The sequence below is a fragment of the Zonotrichia albicollis genome, chromosome 1 (genome assembly GCF_047830755.1).
Source record: "Zonotrichia albicollis isolate bZonAlb1 chromosome 1, bZonAlb1.hap1, whole genome shotgun sequence".
Classification (NCBI taxonomy): domain Eukaryota; kingdom Metazoa; phylum Chordata; class Aves; order Passeriformes; family Passerellidae; genus Zonotrichia; species Zonotrichia albicollis.
The window spans coordinates 121264370-121281894 of record NC_133819.1 but is presented as its reverse complement, the minus strand read 5'-3'; the positions used below and the strand labels follow the sequence as shown (position 1 = coordinate 121281894).

Sequence of the window (17525 nt, the reverse complement as noted above, 5' to 3'; positions counted from 1 at the left end):
CGTGGAACCCATGACTCCCATGACATCTGCAACAAGTGTCCTGCCTCATCAGTGTGAGAATGGGCCCTGACATTACACAAGGCTCAAACTCCTGATCCTGCATGAGCATTTGGTCATATATATATATATATATATATATATATATATATATATATATAAAATCAAGTGCAGGATATAAGTTAAACAAAGCTAGATAAAAAACCTGCAGACTGTCAAAATAGATAGTCTGCAATAAAGTGTTTCTAGCCAGAACAGAATTTGCAAATGTTTTCTAATATTTTTTTCCTTAGCTGTCTAACTCTAACATCCACTGAGTGTGGTTTTTATAATGGTTTGCACATTTAGGAGCACTGTCCCCAGCATCACAACATTTCAAACAAACTGTTTTTATCAGTTCCTGACTGAAATAAGATTACAAAAGAATGAAATAAGGTTACAATAATTTTCACACTGTTACTCGCAATCTCTAGGATAATTTTGGATTTCTACATGCAATTTTTTTCCTAACAACATCTAATTTAGCCTACTTTTTGAAGGTGCATTTACATGCCATTTGGAAATTCACCAAGCGGTTTTTTTTCAATGCAAATTACACCAATCATAATTATTTTTTTTCCTCTGAAACAGAGACAAAAATCAATGAAAGGCCAAGGAGACATGCCAAGAAGCAGAAACTGAAGTTGCATATTGTGATGTAATGAGCTCACCCACCTCAATTATAAAGTGCTAAGAAGAGGAAGCCCCTGACAAGCAATAAACTGACACATAATTAAGACAATTCAGGGCAGAACACATTCTGGCTGGAAAACATTTCCTTGTGCTCTACCTAACTGCTCAGAGCAGTGAGAAAAAAAACAAAACAGGGTGACACTTTGAAAACTCTATGAAGACAATAAGTATCCCACCTAATTTTCACTAGCTGGGGGAAAAAGAAACACACCAGCTTTTGTGCAGAGCAGGTTGCCTCACATCACAAACAGAGTTGATAGTACAGACATGCCTGGTATGTTCAGCATTCCATATCAAGCGAAGATGAATTAGCCGCAACAAAAATGTGTTACAGCTTTCATGCAGCAGTTTATGGATTTTTTTTGTACCTCTGGAATTTTTTACCTTGAGCGTATCACGGAACTTGTACTGTCTCAGATCTTTTCCTAAGATTATTTTTATCTCACTGTGAGGAACATCTTTGTGAGCTCTGAACACTTTTACAGCTGCTGGGATGCTAATGGGAACTTCATGTGTGTACCCAGCACAAGTGCTCTCAGGAAAAAAAAAAGCCAATGTCAAAGGAAGGTATGTAGAAGTCACCATAAATATGTCTTTGAATGTTTACCATCTGGAACAGTAGATTACGTTTTGACAAGAAGCTGGACTGCCCCGTGGGCATTGTCTTTTAAACAGCCCCATCATTATGAAGGAAGGAAAAACATGATTTGCTGTTCCTAGTTTCTCAGCAAGATTTTCTGGCAGTGCTAGAGAAACTAGTTTGTTTTCTGTCCCCCTAGTAAAACAATAACAAGCTGGGCATGTGTAATTAGCTATGCACTTTCTTTAAAAATATGGTTTCTTGTAGATCATCTGATCTGTGATACCCACAAAGAGGGATAGGTTTCAGCTAGGCAGTGACAGCACCAGGCTCTGCAGCTCACAGTGCTGCACCTCAGCTTTGCTGAAGTCTGAACCTCTGTGTGCTGAAGCTGGCATGTTGGGCTTCTCACAGGACACACTGGGAGAAAGAGGAGAAATCCAATATACAAGACTTGTACGTAGAGCTATAATGAGGTTTTCCTTTGGTTTTGTTTTTCATTTGAAGCTTGTAAAAGTTTCCATCACTTTTTACAATGAGAAAGTGTAGACTGAGAGAAAAAACCAAAATGGTCAAATTTATTCACATAAATCTTGGTCTGGTTGCCCGGTGATTTTTGGGATTTGGCTAATTCTCTGTTTCAAATTGCTGTGGATGACTTCTGAGGACACATCTGCACTAAAGAGTGTGTTTGAAAATACAAGCTGAGAACAACCTGTAAAGAGGCCAAATAGTCTGTTCAAGGAAAAAAGTTAACAAAAAAAGTTGGTTTAAGGCAAAAATATATGTGCAACATGAAACATGGGTTTATGGGCATCGTTACACTGTTGAATACCAAAATCACAAAGCACTAGCTATAAATCCCCTTGCTCAGCCTACTAAACAGATCTCATTTCAGAACACATTAGATACAGTATTATATATAGAATATCTCACCTGTAAGTGGTGAGGACAGTGTTAGATTTCTTTCACAAGTAGGAGGCCAATAATTCATAAGCACCAGAGGTATGTGACAGTTACTGTGAAGAACTGTTAAGGTGCAAAAGAAGCAAATAATATTGTTACTCTGCACAGGAAAACAGGATACATATACAGTAAACTTTAAAGCAAAGAACTCCAAACCAAATAAAAGGAAAAATAATCCATCCTCTAATTTCTCCATCTAGATAATTTAGAATAAAACAATGAAAACGTCTTTTCTGATAAGCTAACATACTGTAATTAGTGATAACATTTCTGATTTAGTTAATTTGCTGGGCTTCCCACGCTCCAGACATCAATGAACTTAATAGCGGAATTAAATGAAAATGATAGCAGAGTACTTCCATAACTAATTTCTAATTATATTTCTGCCCCCCTTCCTTCCTAAACATAAATTTTTGCCTACGTCTAATTAACACTTCAGATTGCTAGTTTAGAATCTATAAATATAGCGAGTCTTTAATGATCCATTATAGTGATGCTACTTAGTTTTCAATGACTTGTAAAACTTTCACAAACAGATCTGCAAATGAATTACATCCATCTGCTCTGCTGCAGCTGCAAGAGCAGCATTACACTGTACCCTGCCTTTCCCTACTTCCCTGATTTTCTCTTAACTTTACGCCCATGTGTTAGCCAAACCATCTCGATGCCGACTGTCAGGAGCCCAGGCAGGTCTCTATAAAGGAGCCTTCAAACTTTACAGACATCTCCAACGCACTTTCAAAACATTCTGCTTTGCCTCCCAGCTGAGCCCCAGACAGGCTGCAGCATCCTGCTCCAAACCTGGGGAATACTTTGCCGCGGTGCCTTCTCCCGCCCGAGCACGCAGTTCCACGGCCCTGCCGGGGCTCGGAGGCGCTCGGAGATGCAGACACAGCACCCACGGTGGCACCGCACACACAGCACCCACGGTGGCACCCCCAGACACAGCACCCACGGTGGCACCGCACACACAGCACCCACCGCGGCATCCCCAGACACAGCACCCACCGTGGCACCCCCAGACACAGCACCCACTGTGGCACCGCACACACAGCACCCACGGTGGCACCCCCAGACACAGCACCCACTGTGGCACCGCACACACAGCACCCACCGTGGCATCCCCAGACACAGCACCCACCGTGGCACCCCCAGACACAGCACCCACTGTGGCACCGCACACACAGCACCCACGGTGGCACCCCCAGACACAGCACCCACTGTGGCACCGCACACACAGCACCCACCGTGGCACCCCTAGACCCCGGGCGGGCACCCACACCCACACCCACACATACACATACACACTCACACTCTCGCACACACACACACACACACACACACACACACACACACAGAGACACACTCACACATACACACACACACACACAGACACACTCTCTCACACACACACAGACACACTCACTCTCTCGCGCACACACACGCGCGCACACACACACAGACACACTCACACTCTCGCACACACACAGACTCTCACACACGTGTGCGCCCAGCGGAGAGCGCTGCCTGCGGGGGGAGCAGAGCCGGCTCCCGCAGCGCCGGGACACACCGCTCCCGGGGAGATTTTCCAATCTACACCTCCGAAAGCGTGACCTTAGCGGCGCTAAGAGTGTTAGCTCTATGAAGACAGCCAAGCATCAGGCTGTGCTCGCTGTTATCTGTCAGCCGTACAATAGCAGCATTGATAAGGCAGCAGCAACTGGCTTTGACAAGTGTGCTGTGCTAGCATTCCTCTGAAAACCGTGAAGGAAAAAAAAAAAAAAAAAAAAAAAGAAAGAGAGAGCGAGAGAGGCATGAGGTGCCTTTTACTTTACCTGAACAAAATGTGCGGTTTTATTTTTCCCTCTGAGCTGCTGGAAACGATTCTTCCCGCTTCTGCCCCAGAGCTAGGTATTTCTTCTTTTGCTTGCAGCTCACACTTGGGGAAGACCACACAGCTCCAGCAAGGCTGCCTCTCTCCCCTAATCCCCACTCGAGTGTGATGACACACACTAACCCCAACCATCTGTTGAAACACGTCCTCAAGCACTCAGCACAGTGGTGTGTCAAGACGGGCTGCCCAATCCAATCGCTGGGGTTGGGTGGCTCTTAAGGAGCTGGAGGCAGAGACAAGGGCAGAAAGTATGAGGCTGAGAACTCTTTAGCAAAGTAACCTGAGATTTTGAGAAAGCGCTGCTATTGAAAAAAAGAGCAGAAGGGGGAGGTACTCGCGGGAAGGTAGAGGGAGTGGATTAGTCTGGTGGCCAGTTGTGTAACTTCTCACAACTCCCTGTATTCCCAGGGGACCACTGGGACCCCTTCGCAGTGCGATGCACAGAAGCACAAGAGCAACACTAAAATGTTTTTGTGGCAGGTCTATTGAGGGCAATCTCTTCAGAGAGAGGCTTTTCTAAAAAAGATAAATGATGCAGTTTGAAATCCTGATAAAGTGCTACCGCGGGAGTCGTTTGCAGGGCGATGTGACATCTGCATCCCGAAATCCCATATCCTTACCGTGCCGCGGTTACCCCGTGGCCGCTTCCAGCCTTCCTGGGAGAACGGCGGAGAGAGGCTGGAGGAAAACCGGGTTTGGGGCGGGGGGGCGAGGCGGGGAGAAGAGGGGATATCCGAAAAGCAAATATTTCTGCTTCTGCACTCAGACATGTGCGAGTCCTTGCCCCGAGCCCGCGCTTCCCGGGAGGCGGGCTGGCCGCCCCCGCTCCCTGGTGCGGGCTCCCGGTACGGGCTCCCCGGCGCTGCTCGGTGCCCGCCCGCCCTCGGCGGCTGCAGCGCCCGCTCCGCGCTGCTGGGACAGCTCCGGCCCAGCTCCCCGCCGCCTTCCCCCGGCCCGGTTGCCACCAGCCTGTTGCTTCCCCGCCGCTGCCGCCGCCGCCCCGCAGCGTCCCGCGGGATGCGGCGGCGTTTGGGGGCGCTGCCCTGCCCCCGGGGAGCCGCCACCGCCCCGGCCGGGACTGGGGGCTTCGGGCAGTGCCGCGGCAAGCACGGACTGTGGCTGGTCTGCACCTCAGCTTCCCTCTGCCGCAAAGCAAACATTATCACACCTTCCTCCCTCTCAGGGTCACTGCCAGGAAAAATGTACTAATTTACAGAAGATGTCCGGGAAGGATAGATAAGGGACACAGAAAAGCTGCTAAGTGCCAAAGAAACAGTTCTTTCCTTTCCCCTCCCTGTAATAGGATAGCGTGGAAGAGAGACTTAGAATCTCAAGGGTTTTTACCTCATTACCAAGTGCCTGACTTGACACTTGCATTAAATCTACATTTCACATTATGACAGATGTTGTGTTTTCTTTGAACTGAAAGGGAAGGACGTTGTTTTGGCATTAAAAGTTACTCTGAAAGTGTTAACATCCGACTTGAAGAAAGGTTTGCAATTGTGAAAAGACACACTCTGCCCAGCTATATGAAAGCCATATGAGGGTCTTGAAATGCTGATTTGGCTTACTCGTTCTTTAATACCTTACACAAGGCTGTTTCTGAATGACTAGTGGCAAAGTGAGTACTTAATAAAATGTGAGATTCAAGAGCTGGGGTCTGAGCCCAGATAGCTGTTAGCAAAGCTGACCTGGAAAAGAAAAGAAAAAGAAGAAACTGTATTTGCCTACGTTCTTCCCCAAAGTGATGATACAGTGCCTGTTTCAGTCTATTACTCTGAAACTGCTATCACAGATGTTTGGTATCCACTAAAACACTACTCCCTAATCTGCTAATTCTAGATAAATAAACAGCTGAATAATATTTTCAACAATAATATGTGGTGAAGTAGAGATGCAACTACTGTCCCTGGGGTATTGTAAGATTCTTAATGTTGCCAATTATATCTTCAGGGCAAGGGTTTGATTTGATTTTGTTTCATTCTAGCAGACTGTGATCTGTAAACAGACTGGATAACCTTACATACCCAAAAAGCCCTGGAGTCTTTATTGAGCTCATTTGCATTTTCCTTAGCTGTACTTCTTACCAGTATTTTACAGTAACTGCATTAAAAATCTATAGTGATCAAAGATGTGGAATATCAAAAAGCCCCTCAAATTGTGCTGCATCATGCTGTGTCCTGACTCACTTTCTAAAATGTAGCTCACCTCACAGATGCTCTTTGTTTATATTGGTCAGATGAGAGGCAAATTCAGCAGGGTTCAACCTCTAACCAACATGAATGACAGTTATGTGCATACAATGATTTTATTTTGTGATGTGGTAAATGCCTATCCAATGTCGTTTATTATATCTGAGTATAAATATACATAAGCAAGTTACTGAGCATTTGTGTGATGCACAGGCCAAGGTCTGTTGGTTTTAGGCCTGTGTGAGTCAGGGATGCCTCTGCTGATGCCTGTCAAGTCAAAGTACTGTAAAAGTGACTTGTTTAAAATGTCCCCTAATTTAGTGTTTTGTATACCGAGACACACATCCCCTCACATTTCTCTTCATAGTCTCTGCCATGACTTGAAATACAAATTTTTGTCTCTATTAGCCCTTAAACATCACCCATGATCATGTTTTCACTTAAAAGCTACTGCTGATGTTGCGGGATAATTTAACTGCTACTTGTGTGACTACAGCCAGATTTAGTTTGCTGTGACAGCTTATAACAGACTTTTGCACCACTTTTCTTCTATGCACACTGCCATCTGCAAAGAGTTTAGGTTTTAAAGGCTGAAATGAAAGCTTCACTGAAGAGCCATACCCGAAATGCTGTTAAAATTATGCATCATAAAACAGGTTCTCAAGTTGACTGTCAAACCCTTGAACTCTTGCTAAGGTCAGGCTGCCCCCACTCACATAAGACTTGTAGCAAAGTGAATAATGCTTTATGCAAATAACTCAAGACAATCCTAATATGCAAGATTAATTGTAAGTAATTGTGATATTGAGAAATAGTCACTCTTGTTTTGTTCCCACAGATAACATGTCCCTCACAGAGTAGTTCCAATTGGTTTCCATGGTAGCCAACAGCATCTTTAAGCCAGGGCACTGAGGTTCACTCTGTGTTGCCTAGACTTTAACTCACCACCTTTCTCCAGCACAGATGGCCTTGGCAGTTTTGTGTGTCGGTGTGGAACACAAGCACGTAATCACACACGTGCACGTCTGCTCAAGAACCTCATGCAATTCTCAACTCTGGCATTTTCAGCTCTCAAAAATAATCAAAGGGGATTTTTCATGATTGCTGCAGCAACCTCAGTCTATCTCTCCTGCCAACATGAAGGGAAGATGACTTTTTGCTTCCTTGAATAATTTTATGTCTACCCTGGATTCAATTATGTTTGAAGAGTTTATATAGGAACAGAAGAGGTTCTAGAACATGACTATAAATCTGCCAACAAGTTTACTGTTAAATTCTAGCTTGAAATGCATGCTCATGCATGAATAGCATGCTCATGCTCCTGTTGAGTTTCAATGATATCTTGTCGAAAATGACATGTAATAAAAAAGCCTTTGAAATCCTGAATTGCAAAGAAAAGATAAATAATTAAAAACCAATGTTTCTTTCTAAAGATCCCAGCAAACAGCAAGTTCCAAAAATCACAGGAAGATATGTTTCTTCATGTGGAGCACAGTGAAACCTTGGAGCGGCTTGCTGCAGGATGCAGTGGGGGATAGAAATGACATGTATTCAAATGTTTGGACAAGTTCATGAAAAAAAATAAATACTCTCAGCAATTAAATACAAATATATAGCTTCTGGTACAGGGAATCCCTGAATCACCTGGAGTGGATCCTGGACAAATATTCCGTGCTTGTCCTATTCTTACACTTTACCCCAAGCATCCACTATTTTCCACTGCTGGAGGGTGCCAAGCCTAGTATACCCATGACTTAGTGTGGCACAGCTGCTCTTTCTTTCTTAAAGAATTTGGCAGTTTTGGGGCCTCATGGTGGGTAGTATAAGAGAGATGAATTCCTTTTAAGAACTTCAGCCAAGATTTTTAGAGGTTGGCTCATAAATCCATGTTCAGGAGCCTTAGTAAAAAAGGTCTGATCAAAAGTATTGAGTATACAGCAGCTGCTGGTGAAGCCAGCATTTCATTTTCTTTTTCTCCATATGTGGGCATTCCAAAGTCAGACATAGGCTCATGTGAAACTTGTGAGCTAAATCCCAAACTATGTTCTGTGCAAATGTCTGCTCAATTGTTTCTTAACCTGGAGTCACCTAAATTTCAGAAACACATGGTCTTTCAGAAGGGTTTCCTCCATGCTGGAAGCCCAGAGCTGTGCAAGATTCAGGATTCAGGCACCCCTTCACTACAGTCGTCTGAATTGATTCAGTTGGCTCTCAGAACTCACCTACCAAACTTGGAGACATTTGAGTGGCACAGCTAAAGATCAAAAACCTGGCCAGAGGAAGAAGAAATAAATAACATTTAGGCACGCAACCATATACCCGCTGGATAGCTTTCTTCTCACTGTCCCTGCTCAAACCCATTCACCTGAACAAAATATTCCAACAATGACTATTCTGTGTAAAAACACCATAGGGTTAATGTACAAAAAATATTGAGAAATTTGGTGAGTCATACCAAATTTACAGCACACATGAAAATGCAGAATTCTGTATCCTAGAATTCAGGACCCTAATCCAGGCGTCCCAGAACAATTTCCATATTTTCTGGGGAAATGAGCATAGGCCTATACACGTACTCTCTTAGCAGGAAACCATACATGTGCTAGCTACAAAAGGACTGCTTTAGAAATGCATTAAGGGCAGAGTTCCAGAATCAGGATTACCTGCCTGTGCAGAGCTCTTGTGGGATGGAAGGATATAGACTTCAATTTTTTAAGGAAGGTCTTCTGCCTTGCTCCATCTTCCCTGCAATGGAATCAGATGGTGTGGAAGTTATACCCAGCTACAATCTGTCTTTGGACTGCAATACTAAAAACAGTTCCCCTGAGGAGTAACCAGAACAGAGGATAGAGTGCAGGTGAGACAGACAAAAGATCATAATTGACTCAATTCATCACAGGGCTTTACAATTTGTCAGATTGTTGTCATCACTATCACTTGCCTCCAGAAGAAGATTAATAGTTGAAATAATTGTCAGTCTCAAATTTGTGCTTTTTCACTTACACCCACTCTCAAAACACTGATTCTTTTTGGTTACTATTTCTTCTAAGGTAACTCCCTCATTAGTGGTTGCATAGTAATTCACTACCAAACAAGGTCACTGCAATTAAAAGGCATGTGTCTTACCCTAGCAGAAGAGCTGATTAGATTTTTTTTATTTTATATTTTGGTATCCCAGAATTAAATAAAGAAGACAAAAAAAAAACCCAACAAATGAAAACCTAGTATATTTGTCATGTCATTGTTAGGGAAAAAGAAAACAAAGCCAGCAAAAGTTTTCCAAGCTAGAGCCTAATATGACAATTTAATGCACCAAGAAGCTGTGGTTCTTCCCTTCTCAGCTGCCAGCTGGCCACGAGTTTCAACTCCAGCACAGTAAACAAGTGATCACTGCGTCTGGGAAGAGCTCAACACACCAGACAGCTGGAAAATAGGGGCAAATATAGGCAGGAAAATCAACAGATTTAACCAGTCTGCACAAGGTAGGTGATCCCATTCTCAGCAGTAGGGAGCACACCAAGGAGAGAGTATATATGGAGTCTGCAAGGCTTTAAAAGTGTGAGAACTCAGAGAGCAACATGCTCTCAGAACTTGTGCTGACTTCACAGTTTTGGACAGAGTTCAATTTCATTACTGAAAAAAATTTGAGGTAAACCATCCAATACTAAACAAAAATTGAAAAAATGCCAAAAATTTAGAAGCCAGAATGTCTCACAGCTTTTAACATTAAGTATTAGCAAAGTGATGAGCAGTGGTCATCTTTAAGTCCCTCCCTCTTACATAATTATCATCTTTGCTCCTACTCAAAATTTTCAGCCTGAAAAAATTGCAATAACAAAGAATGAAGGATTTCGATGACTCCATGTTAAACTCACCAAAATCAGGAAAAGTTTAATTATGAAGGTTTAATATTACTCCTCCCCCTTTGAGCATACTTCTAATATTGCACATAATCAAGGTACCTCTTGCCTAAAAAAGCCAACTATGTTCATGATGTTCTGGACAGAGCGTGGGAACACACACAGTTTAACATACAAATTCATTTTTTTCCTAGAGACTCAAGGAAGCAGCAGCCCCTGTAGCCCTTTTATTTTTATAATAACAAAGTATCAGCAAATCCCATAACAATTTAGGAAAACATTTCATTTAACCCTTTTGTGATCTCATCTCAGGCACAACAATGAGAATATTTGGGAGCAGAAGGAGCAGACACATTGCAGGACCAGCTATACCTCTGTGTACAGAAATTTTTGTATAGTAGCAGGGACCTTTCAGTCTCACTTCTGTTCTCACTGAGAAAAGAGGCCAATATGCTTACCTTGCTTCACATATAATTAACTTTACAGTTACACCTGCTAAGACAATTAACCTCAAAGAAATTGGCATCTCATGTAAAGACATACAAATAGACAGGTAGGGCAATGCAGCCATAACAGCTGGCAGACTCATTCAAGGCCCTCCTGATCATAAATCATGACATAGTCATAACACCTAAGTCATAATGGAGTTTTATGTCACCAAAAGAATGATAAAGCAGTATTCACGGCATGGAGAAGACTTGGTTCCTGCAAAAGTACTCTTAGCATTGTCTGGGGTGTAACTTTTACCTTCTCCTGCCCACAGAAATGACTTAAATGCCAATACCCATCCCTAAAAAAGTATGTGTAGACATGTATAGGTGATGTGGATTAATATATATGTATATAAAACATATATATATTTACATGAGTATATAATTCTATATCTAAATTCTTGTTACTGGATCTAAATTAGGGATATCATAGATTGAAAGTAAAATTAAACCATAATACTCCAGTATATTTAGAAACATGACATTTAGAGAACAATTCAAATGTAGCTACTCTAAAAAAAAAGGAAAAAAGAAGGAAAGTTACCATGCCTATCCCACCAACCCAAGCCACTTGCCATTCTTTTTGTAGGTGCCAAAATCCCATAAATTACTCATTCTATTGCCAAAACCTCTAATTCACATCCTGAAAACATCTATGCCTCACATCATATGTCAGAAAAAAAAAAAAATAATTGTAGAGAAAACTGAAAAAGTGAGGATAGAGTGAAAACTGAAATGTAATCCTGAGAAAGGCCAAGAGAGAAGAATTGATATGGGGTGGTGAGCGGCTGGAAGACATTATGATTACTTTGCAGGTCAGAACAATCATTCAAGATGCATAAAAATCCCAGTGTAGGTCCTGTATTGGTGTTGCTGAGGGTGTTCAGTGTTAATGGAAAGAGAGTTCTCATTTCTTTCCAGGCAGAGCTGGTTTGGGCAGAGTGAGTGGTACCATCTAAGGGTCCCAAGGCACAGCAGATTGTTCAACTGTTTTGACTAGTTGGAATTGTGCTCTCCAAAGGATAGGCAAAATTCAGTATTGTAGCAGTAGCAGTAGAATTTGGGGGAGGAAGGAAGGAAGAAGGCATGGCACTTTGTAGAACAAGAAGATATTAGTCAAATTTCAGAAAGCAAAAGAGGCTGAGGGCATTCAAGCTGATTGGTAAGGAGTTGAAAGGTCTTCAAAGAAAGAGTAAAATTCTGGAGGGGCTAGGAAAAGGTCCTGTGGGAACATCCATCCTTGATCCACCTCAAGGGGGTTTTCAATAAAGTGAGAATTTGAAAAAAAAACCAATATTGGCCTGTGGAGCCCACTGGATGTGGCACATCTGAAAGGCTGTGGGTCAGAAGAGAGATTCCTGACCCTTTTGCTGGTCTATTCCTCTCTCTACTTTCTCTTCAACTGTGCCACAAGAGGATCTTGTTCTTCATCCTCATGGATTTCTATCCTCCCTTTTCTCTCTCAGTACCCACCACTCTCCTCCACTGCCCTTTGGCACAGCAGCCACATTCCCTCTCTGTCCTTGGACAGTCCCGTGGCACTTCCCAGACTGTGAGCACTAAAGGGCAAGGGACACAGGGGAGAGGAAAGGGTCAGGACTGCAAGAGACAGAACAGAATTCTGGCTGGAAAAGCACTTTCTGCTTCTGGTGCCACCATGGGCCTGAGTACTCTTCAGGCCTCCTTTGTCCCTCCCTGTCCATGCAAAACCTTCTACAGCAGCAAAGGAAAATCCCAACAGATCGTCTCATCTGCTGTCCTTAGGTTGACACTGACCCAAAATCTCCTGTCATGGCAAATGTAATTATTATTTACTCTCAGTGGTAATTTAGGGCACAGAATCTTTTCCAAGCTTATGTCAGTAAAATTGAATTTTAGAGGGACTGGAGCAGGAAGTTGTACTATTTGCCTGGCTGGTTTACTTTGTTTTTATTTGAATTCCATATTTGGTTGAAGGGAGGGATAAATATTTTTCCTCTTCATTCTGGTATCAATGAGTAGGAAGGTAGAACCTGGTTGGTTAGATTAATGTAAAAGGCAGAGCTGTTCTTTCTTCTGTACTGTCCTAAGGGATTCAGAATATTTTTTATAGTTGGCTCATTCTCTTCCCAAGGCTGTACACATAGTTCCAAAAACAGGACTGAAATGCCATTTTGCAACTAGTTTCGAAACTTGTTTTTAATCAGCATTTTAATAAATCCAAGGCCTTTCTAACATTTTCTTCAAACTGGATGCTATTAGGGAGTCACTGAAAAATCAGAATTTTTCAGTGTGGTAAGGGCTGTTGTTTGATGTACAGTCCAACAATTGGCTCCACAGAGGTGGCTAGGAGCTATACTCCACTGCAGGTGATGCAGCTTCCAAGGACAGGTTCACATCCAGCAAAAACCTCAGGCGGAAACAATCCATTCTTTTCCCTAGCTCTGCTCACACAATTCTTGTTCTTGCTGACTCCTTTGTGTAAGCAATAGCAGACCACTTGGGTGATTTTTTAAGTGGCTAAATTTTACTCAGGTTTAATCAGACCACAAAGCTATGAAAATGATAGTGCTGACAGAAGAAAAGGCACAAGGGAGAGAAAAAACGAGATTCATCTTTCTTCAGAGACAATCTCATCTTAAATTTGCTTAAGTTGATCTTAAAATCAAATTTTAGAACTCACACAAGCTCAAGAAGAGTCAAATTGGAGAAACTTTACAATGGCCACCTCCTCTGGGACAGAAGGTGTTCTACTAATGTGCAGCTGTCCTACTACAGGATATGAGACCTGTCCCTCAGATGCTGAATTATCTTGAGAGGCAATCTTCAGATAACAAGCATTATTTTTAGGTTTTAGCCCTGATGCTATTTAAACCAGTCTAATCAACAATAAAAAATTTCAGTGCAGTTGAGCTTGATTTCCTCATAATGATAGACTGAGGTTAGAGTCTCTGCCACGCTTGTTGGAGACACGAGAAGTCTGACCTTTCCTGTCAGGAAGGTAGCTTGACACAGGAACTCCTTAAATAACCTCACTCTTGCTGGAGGTGTATTCTGCAAAGAGTGCCCTTCAGAAGACATCTTTTTGGTTCTCAAGGAGGCCAAGATAATATTTTCCAGATAAATTAATATAGAGGTTTTTATACCCACTTGTAAGGGTTTTTAAACCTGATTACACCCACTGTGTGCTTTCACGACTTTGCTTCATAGGTGGTAAAGTGGTCTACCTGAACTTTCTCAGAAGAAAAAGGAACTATATTTAATGTATATGTAAATATATGCATGTACATATACACACCATATTTTATTACATTTAAGATTTTTCCTATTAGTTGTGAGTCCCTGAGCAAAAGAAAAAGGCTTTTAACCTGTAGTTTTTCCAGAAGCAGCTGACAGCCTGACTAAGCTCTGTGCTTTTACAGCCTTTCCCTGCAGTGGGACCAAGCAGACAGATCATTTCACTGACATAAATCATGCTTGCCCTTCTACAAAAATTCCTTTCACACAAACCAATCCACAGCTAAGTTTTAAGACAGCAGTGCCTGAATTATAAGTAGCAATGCAATGGCTGATCAATAACTGTGTCACAGAGCTAATAAATAAAGATATGCCAACAAACGACTAATTGCAGAACTCGATCCCTGCCTGTCTTGTGAAATCCCCCCAAGTGAAAGTGGTGGAGTGGAATTCACTGCCTAGTTTAGAAGCAATTTTGAGCTAGAGATCTGATCTGCTCTCTTGTGATCTTTCTTAGGAAAAACAAGAGAAGTATTTTATCACTGAGTGACAGTAATCATTGGCATATCATCAGGCCTTTTTTAAACCTCTCCACTTGTGGTGAGTTACTTATTAAAATAAAAATTGGTCATTTTTACTGTGACAGCATAGTTTCCTGCAAATATTTTTCCATTCAACTGTTATTCCCAAAATCAGCAAAACGTAAGGCAGCCTGTGTTAACTCTTTCTTATGCTAAACAGCCCTTGTTAGTTTAACAGAACAAAAGCTTTGATTGTAAGTGCAAATATGTGTGAGAATCTAGAGTCAAAGCACATTGGTGGCTTTTTTTTTCACTGAATGACTTGCTTTGGTGCAAGTTTCCAAATAAAGATTTAATTGCACCCACTTGCATCAATTACAATATCAAAGCACATAAGTTATAAAAACAGAAGGTGCGGACACAATGGCTATTTCAGAGTCTGTTTTGAAAACAGATTAGACAGAGTTATAATGATCATTTCTTCAAAAGAATTTAGAGATTATCAGAAACAGAACAGACTGTGGATTTTAATTGAAAACTCACTCCAAATTCTTTGTATCCCTCTACCCCAGCCTGGTCTCCTTCACAGCTTCTAACAAAATAGTTAATAAGTGGGTTTAAGAGGAGGGATTTGAAACCTGGAGATAAATACAGTTGCAGTTCTTAATACCCAGTTCTTAATATTGCAGTGCCTGTGGTACCTTTGGGTGATCTCATTTCCTGCACTTACACTTTGACGTAATCACACTTAGCACCTGTACGCACAACTCAGCAATTCATTCCAGAAACCCAGACACTCTTTGTGGGCCCCTTGGATTTGAGAACAGCTACCTGTACCTTTCCAAGGAGAAATCTTACTTACATACCCTTGAAAACCCTTTGTGGTTCTGAAATTTCAGTTTCTCTTTCCAGAGAGTAAAAAAATAAGCAAAAAAAAGAGAGCACCTTTTAATATTTTGAATATTAGTAATCTCAAAGACATTTGCTTAGATCATGGAAATTCCCTGGAAGGTGTTCTTGATAAACACTGCTTGTGCATATATAGTGCATATTAAAAAGAAGTGGCATCAGTGATGCTTTTGAGAAACAAACCAACATTTCAGCCTCACCTAGCAAAACCAGAAGTGTTTAACTAGTATTGCTTAATAGTTTAGATCAATATATGAACACACATACATTCCTCTACATACTGATTGTTGCAAAGTCAGGAATATATTGAAATACAGAAAAAGTTGGTATTCTGATTGACAGAAGGTACTCCTTTATGAACATGATGCGTTAATTAAGTCACATCATTTTTTCTTATGCAGAGATTGTATTTTCTGAGGTTCTTTATTTCCACAAGCAGAATGATGTTGCAGACGTCCCAGGAAAGGCCCCTCATGTACCATGTTTTCTGAAGACTCTTTCATTGCAGATGAATCTGGATCATTTTGGCAGAGCAAGAGTCACTGCAGAGAGTGCCTCCCATTCCAAATTAAGCCTCACCTCTTGTCCACAGGGTGAGGTCTGGACCACTCTGATTCTTGCTAAACACACAGATTTGGTTTCTCAACTGTCCCCAGCCCCATGCCAGGGCACAGCATGGCTTTGCTGTCACAGTCCTTTCAGCTGCTTAGAAACTCTGTGTTGGCCTGGGGTCCCACTTCTGGGGCACCCCAGTTCTGTAAATGCAGAACACATCCCCTGTATCCATATAGCACTCTTATTGAGTCAGCCTCTGTAAAAAATCTGTCCCAATGTTTTAGAAGACTGAACAAACCCTTTGGAAAAATTGTTGCCTCCCAAAGTTACTTGACTTCTTGCTCTTCTTAAACTTTGAGCTGATTTTTATCCATGGTTTCTGTCATTGCAAATTTCTCTGAGGGGATTAAGCATTTTAATCACACTGACATAAAAATATTCAGTGATATGTCCATTGCATAACTGATAATAAAAATTGAAATATTCTAAAAATATCAGCTAATTTAGAGTATCAAGGACACCTTCAAGGATACTGAAGGATTAGCAGTCAGAGCCAAAGATAGCCAGGTAGCCAATTCAAAGACATTACAAAACCTTTCTGAAAAGTAAAATAGCGCTGTGGTTTTACATCAGATTGTATTTCCATGCAGTTCTGTCACTGTCTTTTTTTATATAACAAGCAGTCTCGGAAACAACTTTAGCAATCACCTACATCTCACAGAAGCACAAATGCTGGTCTGACAGGAGCTGGGATGGACGTGCTCCCTACAGTCCCTGTGGAGCTGCTTTGCATCCTCGGGCAGGCAGAGCTGGCTGCCTGGCACACAGCAGCAGCTGGCGTGGGATGAGTGTGGGGACACCTCTCACAGCAAAGCTATTGCTGGATAGACAGACAGGAAAACCTCTTGAGTGCATAGGCTTGGAACAGTGACATGTTTTGTTCATGATAGGCTTATCCCTGGTGACCTGAGTTTCAGGCAAAAGAATGCATCTCCCTGTATAAACCTAATTCGCCGACTGTCACAAAGAGGAAGTGTTCTGGGTACCCCAGATAACAAGAGCCATGATGACATCTAGCAATTTCTCCTAACTTTGGTGCATGGCAAGGAAGCTAAATAGGTGTCAGCAGAAGGGTGGTGTGAAGAAGGGGGTGCCTGACATGGTGGTGTGTCCCCCTCAGGGTTCATGAGCATGGGCCAGGCAAGTACCTCACGTCTAAGGTTGCCACTGAGGTCACAACTTCTAATAATTTCCCTTCACTTCCAGACTGTCCCCAAAGCATGCCACTATTGCTTCCTGGATTTCAGATTTATCTTTGAAAAAAATAAACAAACAGTGGGAGAAGGACACACTGTTTTAGAGACAAGGTGATTTAGTGTCTTGGAAACCTTCAAACAAAATAGCAGAAATTCTACCAAATTGCCTATTGGTTTTATTTACCTGGTATTTGGGGCTGAGAGGCTTCAAAGTCAAATGACTGTAATGAGTCTTTAAAATCCATATTTGGGTAGATAAACAGATAGTGCTGAGCACTGCTGTTGTCTCCACCTTGTAAGTGATAAGTAAATGGCTTCCAGGAATTGAGCAGCCACTCACTGGGTAAACAAGTCAG

The 17525-nt window shown here is 42.0% G+C and overlaps 1 protein-coding gene across 21 annotated transcripts in view; it reads right to left on the bottom strand.

Annotated features, from left to right (window-relative positions):
• The window catches only part of SULF1 (sulfatase 1), a 188024-nt gene that overhangs the window by 121906 nt on the left and 48593 nt on the right, over positions 1–17525 (bottom strand). For 8 of the 21 annotated variants that reach the window (XM_074552158.1, XM_074552140.1, XM_074552156.1 and 5 more), the window contains exons 1-2: positions 4111–4723; positions 2246–2338 (exon numbers count right to left, since the gene is read on the bottom strand). The exons of 2 other annotated variants lie outside the window; for them this stretch is intronic. The gene's annotated coding sequence lies outside the window, so the exon portion shown is untranslated. Of the gene's footprint in view, positions 1–2245; positions 2339–3076; positions 3885–4110; positions 4724–4789; positions 5189–9024; positions 9107–17525 lie in introns of those variants that run through there. 11 more of the 21 variants (XM_074552159.1, XM_074552204.1, XM_074552215.1 and 8 more) reach the window with 7 other exon arrangements.